This window comes from Anser anser, assembly GCF_964211835.1.
Source record: "Anser anser genome assembly, chromosome: 3".
NCBI lineage: Eukaryota > Metazoa > Chordata > Aves > Anseriformes > Anatidae > Anser > Anser anser.
The window spans coordinates 79,008,496-79,015,391 of NC_139722.1; the positions used below are offsets into that span (position 1 = coordinate 79,008,496).

At 42.1% G+C, this 6,896-nt stretch overlaps 1 long non-coding RNA gene across 1 annotated transcript; it reads right to left on the reverse strand.

Moving 5' to 3' along the window:
• Positions 1–1,425: 1,425 nt before the first annotated feature.
• On the reverse strand, positions 1,426–6,693 carry LOC310897436. Its single transcript, XR_014582329.1, has 3 exons — positions 6,274–6,693; positions 6,107–6,172; positions 1,426–2,792 (listed from the first exon to the last, which is right to left on the reverse strand). It is a non-coding gene; the product is annotated as an uncharacterized lncRNA (long non-coding RNA).
• Between the last annotated feature and the right edge of the window lie 203 nt (positions 6,694–6,896).

Here is a 6,896-nt window from a genome sequence, read left to right on the forward strand (position 1 = left end):
CTCATGCTCCCAGACTCCTTGTCTCCCAGCCAGCTCAGTCGGGGACCTGTCCAAAATGTACCATGATGCCTTCACCTGCCGCAAGTAGCTATGCAGCTGGACCCTGGCCCATGGAGGTGCTCCCATGCCTCTCTTCAGATGCAGCCTAAGCACACACCAGTCATTTGGGACCATCCATCATCAGTGCACAATGAGAGATGCCTCCAGAGAGTGCCTCAGCACAGGCATCTTCATCAGCCATCTGAGGACTGAAAGGATCATCTCTGCATTTTGTTACAGAGGCAGCACAATTTACACTTGGAAAAACAGACTTTTGGATACCTAAAGGCACATTTTGCAGTGCTCTTTTCCTCTCTAAGCTGTTACACACCTTTAAACATACATTCTGCAATGACAACCGTGCTGTGAAAGCTGCTTTCATTTGATAATCCAAAAGGGCTGTGAAGCTCCTGGCTTATGTTTGTTCTGTTGTGTGCACAGATGTGGTTGGGGGGGACCTGGAGGGATGCAGGCTGGTAGCAGTGAGCTGTACTCAGTGAGGAGGCTCCCTGACCAGCAGAAGAGTCCTCTGGTCATGAGGTGCTGCAGTTTTCAGCTGCAGTGTTGCTACAAGCAGCTGCAACTGCATTTAACTGTTTCCCAGTATTGCTGTCCCTCTGAACGTGGTAGTATCATGCAGTCGTGGAAGCTGGATAAGTAAAAAGACCAAAGAAGGGCACGCTGCACATCTGTCGTGGCAGTAAGGACATCTCAGCAGCTGGAGGAGGCCTGGGAGAAGAGAAGGCAGCTGTGCACGGGGGTTGTCTCTAGTGATAAATTCTTGCTCTGGCTTTGCATGAGCCTGGAGATGTGATCTGTGCCAAGCTGGTTTGAGAAGACCAGTCTGCAGTGCAGTGTTAAGCCTTTAACTGCTAAGGATGCGCTACATTTCCCTGAAGCCACAGAATATTTCTGTCTTAAAAGACACAAGGCTAGAATTTTTCGTCTTGTGAAGCATTTTGTGACAGAAAATCTTAGTAACTGATTACCTATTAAGGGATCAGACTTTGGATTTTATTGTATTTATTTTAGACACTCTTGAAAATCAGAACATCTGAGGTCTAAAGTGGCTTTTATAGACAATATTTTTGCTATAAAATGTATTCACCTTGAAGTTTTCTGGGATGGATGGGACTGAGCTGCCCCACATGGATGCCCCTGTGCTGCAAAGAAGGCTAGACTTTCTCCACAACTGATGGGCAGACCCAGCCAGCTGGTAAGCCACTTTCATGAGCCTATCCTGATGATACGTGGATTTAAGATCACGTCCTTTTTGCTAGGCAGCGAAGTTGCATTTGCGGATTTTTGAAAATGAGTTTAAAGTAAAAAATGTCTATGGTGATAAACTTAAGGGTCAAGTCACATCTTCTTATTTTCACCCACAGATACAAACACAAGCATAGTTCTTGCACTTCATAGGAAACTGTTCAAGAGTGTCTGAAGGAAGAACCCGAACCTAAATATGATATTATCTGTGTAGCAAGTGAGTCTCAGTTCTCAAAATGCAATTCTGTCTCTGGCCACGCACATCATTTTTAATGTCTGCGTTCGTGCCTCTTTTGCTTTCACTTGTAGATAACCTTGGAGCTCTTTTCACCTTCTAGTTATTCTTTTCCATAATATTTTTTGGAAAAGAAAAAGTTTGAAAATACTTCTGGTTCATGAAGAAGCTTCCTTCCTTTTTTTTTTTTTTTTTTTATTTTTTTTTTTTATTTTTTAATTACAGCCAAAGAAGAAAACTTTACATCATCAAACTGACACGCTGATTGAAATGAATGGGCATGGCTTTGAATCTGGCTTTGGTTATTAGTGACAGAATATTGTTATCGATGGCTTATATAAAATATGTTTGATGATCTTATCTGGTATCCTGGCTGTTGCTGTCACACAAAACCCACACCAGTCAGCTGTTTGGAGTAGAGGTTGAAGACAAACGAGGCAGACATGCTTTTCAGCAGATGTTACCAAATTTTTAAATCAGACCCCATGCATAAAGCAAGATCCTCACTGAGCTTGTTCCGATTTCCCTGCTCCATGACCAGGGTTTCTCACAGATTTGCAGGCCTTTTTCCTGTGCTGGGACCCAAGATGCTCACGGCGCAGACCACAAACCCACCCATCCCCTGCTGCCCAGCTGCACCGCCCACGGGGCGCAGGGCGGCAAGGGGCTAGCGTTGAACATGGCCGTGAGGATGCGCCCAGTACTGCGATCCTCTCCCATGGGAAGAGTTTGTGCAGAGTTTGTGCATTTTTGGAGAACTCTGACATTGCAAGCGTCCCCAAAGCAGGCATAAATGAGAGCGCAGAATTCAGCTCATAGCTTTCCTGCAGCTGCATCCCAAAACAGGTACCCTGCCTTCAGCTGCTTGGATGCTTGCACACGTGCCCATCTGTTAGTGTGGCGCCGTGCCCAGGCCGGTCGGATCCCCCTCCCGGGCGCTGGTGCTGTGCCAGGCGTGGTGTTTGGTAGCTGACCTCCGTAACCTGGCGAGTCACCTCCTAACGGCATGGTGGCCTCCCCACGCAGCGGGCACATATGTTCTCAAACAGCTTTTTTATTTTTTTAACCTTGAACACACTTGTTGACCTCAGCTTGAGCAAAGGAGGAATGAGGGCTCAGGAGTGTTTGCCAGATGCACGGCTTGTCCTGCACAGGCAGCTTGGATGCTCTCACATCTCTTGTTTTACGTACCAGGAAGAGTACACCAGCAAAGCTCTTGGGCTGCTGCATCTAAGGTCATGCCAATGTCAGCCTGTGGAAATAAGAAGAAAACGATTTTTTCTTTTTTTAAAGTAGAAAAGCCTGCTGAGCTCAAAGCACAAATTTAGCACTTCCCTTGCTGAGTGGATGAAGTATTGACTGAGAACGTAGGATGCTCTTCTATATAAACAAAAGAGCAGAAGAGTTTTTCTCTGCTGGGAAGTAAAGTGAAAAAGAAATGGAACTGAGCATCCTAGTCACAGCTGAAAATATTGGATGCAATTGATTCTCTACAGGAACAACTCATAATCATTAAAACACTACAAACGTATTCACAGGCTTTTGCCAATTAAGCCATGAAGGCCGTGCTTGTGTGTTGATTTCAACATCGTCTAGATGGGCAAAATCAATTAAAGCAATTCAATGCAACAGAAGCAGCTTAGACAGCTTCTTCTGGGAGAAGGGCAGGGGCAATTTTCTGACACCACTTAGCTAATGGGGTGAAGCCCATGCTCGGCTGATCACTGACTGCCCTCAAAGTTTTGGCTCAGGGTTAAATTTCACTACAGCTGAGACATGCAATCCCTCTCTAAATTCCAGAAATCTGATTTAGGCCTACATAAGGTCCTTAAATATAAAGCCAATGTAAACAGCACAGGACTTAATGGGAATCCTATAAAAGTGTAAATCCGGTGGATTTACTTCCTGAAGCAGTAGCAAGAGTTATTTGTGCAGAAGCTATGATCGATACAGCACACCTAACTCTGTGTTAGATGTTTAACACACCTTTTGCAATTAAGTACCTTATACATCGATGAGATTCACACTAAGACAGAAAAAGACTGCTTCCACTCCCTCCTTGGGGCTTTGGAAGGTTGCTTTGGAAGATCTTCCAGGTGGTTTCTGCTGCAGGCGTTCAATAACAGCCTGCATCATGCTCTGAGGGTACATAGTGCAAGCCTGCTCTTGTTTCTCATGGGACAAAACTCCACAGGACCCTTTACGCTGTATTCTTCTTCCTGCTTCTGCACCTTGTGTGTGTTGGTGTATGTGCCCTCTGCACAAGGGCTCAGAACGTTTTTGCTAGTAGTAACAGAAGTGTCACTAGGGTGCAGGCGTACCATACTGTGCACCTCCTTCTGAGGTTGTAAAATGAGATTTTTTGGAGATTTTCCTACAGACTGTCAACACTAAAATTATGTTAGAAAACTAGTAACCAGATTTAAGCTCTTGGAGCAGGGCTTCCAGTTGTGATCTTCTTTAACGGCTGCATAGATAAAACAGGGGCCAATTAACACCTCTTGCCTTTGCCAGCTTTGTTTTTGACCCATCATGTAAAAATCATTACAGAAACACGAGGGTCACTAAAAGTGAAATATGGAGGTAATTTTCTTTATTGCTATAAGCAAAGCAGTTGTTTGTCTGGGTTACCCCAACACAGCCAGGCAGCAGTGCTGTGGTGGGCAGTCTAGAAGTGTCACCCTTAGGAGGGTTTAAAAGAACTGTCCTCCTAAATATGCTGTTTAGGTCTTGCTTTCTCTATTTTGGCTCTTCCCTTTGTAATTAAATCTTAGTCAAAGCAATTAATGTCTTGTTGCTCTACAAATGGCTTCCACAAAACCTAAAACATCCCTATCTTTTCATGTTACCTCGTCTTCACAACTAGCTAAAAGTAATTCCAGTAAGCTTACAAAAACAGCACATTTCCATTTTTCTTCCTATCCAGGAAGTTTTCCTACAGCCTTTCTGGGTAACACACGTACCCGCTTACAATGAAACTCCTTGATATTAAGCAAACATTCCACCTCTAAATATTCTTGACCTGAATTTCTGCAAAACAAGTGTACACCATCAGGGTTGGGAGAAACCCTCCTTACTGGGCTGGCAGCCATATTATGCACTGATAAGCAACCTTTCTTTGAAGGAAATTTTAACACAACTCCAGTGTTCAATTCTGTTGGTGACAACTTTGGTCCTGTAACAGTTGTCAGATTTTGTTAATGTCACATCACAATTAATTTCTATTACTAAATTTATCTCTACTCAATCAGTAGTTAATAATGCAAATTAAATCATAACCTATACACCTAGAATACACTTAGGGCTTCCTAAATTTTTAAATGAAAGATTAAAGTAGTCGCTGAACCTTTCTGTTCATGCCTTTGTTGTATTGTAAACACTAAATAACTACATGTTAGTTACACCTTTACTTCTCTGTTTTTCTTTGCCAGTTTTATGAGGTAACACGCACAGCTGACCAGAATTTTTCTAATTCATTTTTCTGAGGATTGTTTTTCTCTTGGCTTACCCTGCTCACCTCTTAGTTTTTGCTCTAAACCCAGCCCAGCTATGCACAAAGTGAAGCTGTGTAACCTGTCTGTATCTTCCTGCTATACACCTTGAATTAGGCCTTGAATTAATTCTCAGTCTCATAGATGCTGGTCACCATGCTTGGATAAAGCATGAGGGCTGCCAAAATGCAAAGAGTACTTAAATTATGTACTGAAACACCATGGTAAATAATAGAACGGTGTGATTATAATTATTTTAGAATTATTTTAATGAGTAATAAATTTGGACGTGATCTTCTGTTCTTAAGTTGTAAAACTTTAGCATGCTGTCTTAGCTACTACCAACTACGTAAATGATTTATTTCCCTCTTCATTTTATATTTGTCTGAATAAGTATTCTAATCCCCTTTCATTACTCAGATGACATATTATATGCAGAACCCATTACAAGCCTGTCTTTTGTGGCTGGTATGTTTTACACATAGAGCTTTCATAGAATCACAGAATTATGGAGCAGCTTGGGTTGGAAGGGACCTTAAAGATCATAGAATTGATAGAAGACCATCTAGTTCCAACCCCCTGCCATGGGCAGGGACACCTCCCACTAGACCAGGTTGCTATTTTGCCTAACAGTTTTCATCTGCACATTCAGGAAAGGTCCTTCTTAACCATAAATGCATACAACAGGTTCTGCTACATAAAAATCTTAAAAAAAAAAAAAGCAAATCTTAGAGCTCAAAGCTGTAACTATGAATAAAGTTCTCCTTGCTGGTCAGAACACCCCCTGGATATCTTGGTGGCTTTCCCTCAGGCCTCTTGTTGGGTTAAAAAGAAACCTGTTCCTCACCCCACCATACTATAATGAGCAACCGTTCCTGTTTCAGGCTTTTTCAAGTATTTCCCAATACATGGTCTCTTAGTACATGTTCTTGGTATTTAGCAATGCACAGAATCCCCACCCTCACCCCTTTCGTGCTGAAAAACATTGCAGATTTGTGAGCCCTTTTTTGTCTTTGTGACTTTTTATTTCTTCCCAGTAACCATTGAAATTAATAAGCTGAGAGAGGCTACTCACTGCTTGTGATTTGAGTAATCATCACAGACATCCTTTGGGCTTCGACTTGAAAATCCTTACAAGAGTCTAAAACAACACCATTATTTAAAGAGAAATATTTCGTTACTTCATTCCTAGCAAATCGTGTAGAATTATAGTCTAATTTCATTGCTAAAGAATAAGCTTACAGCAGCAGTTCATTTTTTTTTAAATTTCCACATCAGCAGGCCAACTTGTTATAAATCATAGCTGGTAGAGGCTAGTTGAGAGTGCTTCTGGGGAGGCATTCTCCAAGTGATACTATGTCAATTAATTAACTCTGGAAATATTATCCGCAACGTTCTTGCTTTTAATAGCCCTAATTGGATACACATAAGTCTCATGTATTAACAGCTCAGGGAAATTCAATCCATTTGTGGACAATTCAGACTTAAAGCTACATCAGCTAGTAACATTACAATATCCTCTGTTTTCCAAGCATTCTCCCACAAAAATGTGTCAAAGCAAATATTGCTCTGGCTTCCCCAGTTTAGCAGGTGTGCCCACGTTAGTTTACAGCAACTGCAATTAATTATCTAATTCTCCCTGGACCAATGCCCTGTGCTTGCAGCCATCGGTTTCCCCGCCATTGTTTTAATAATATGATTAATTTGATCCATCCTTCCAAAAAATGAGGCTCATAGAAAACAGGTAATTTAAACTGGGCTTCCAGCAGTTACAGACATCTGGCCACTATGGTTGGAATCAGGAATCATCACCCCTAAAGGAAGATTCCCAAAATGCTCCTAAAAATGCTCCCAAACTTTGGTTC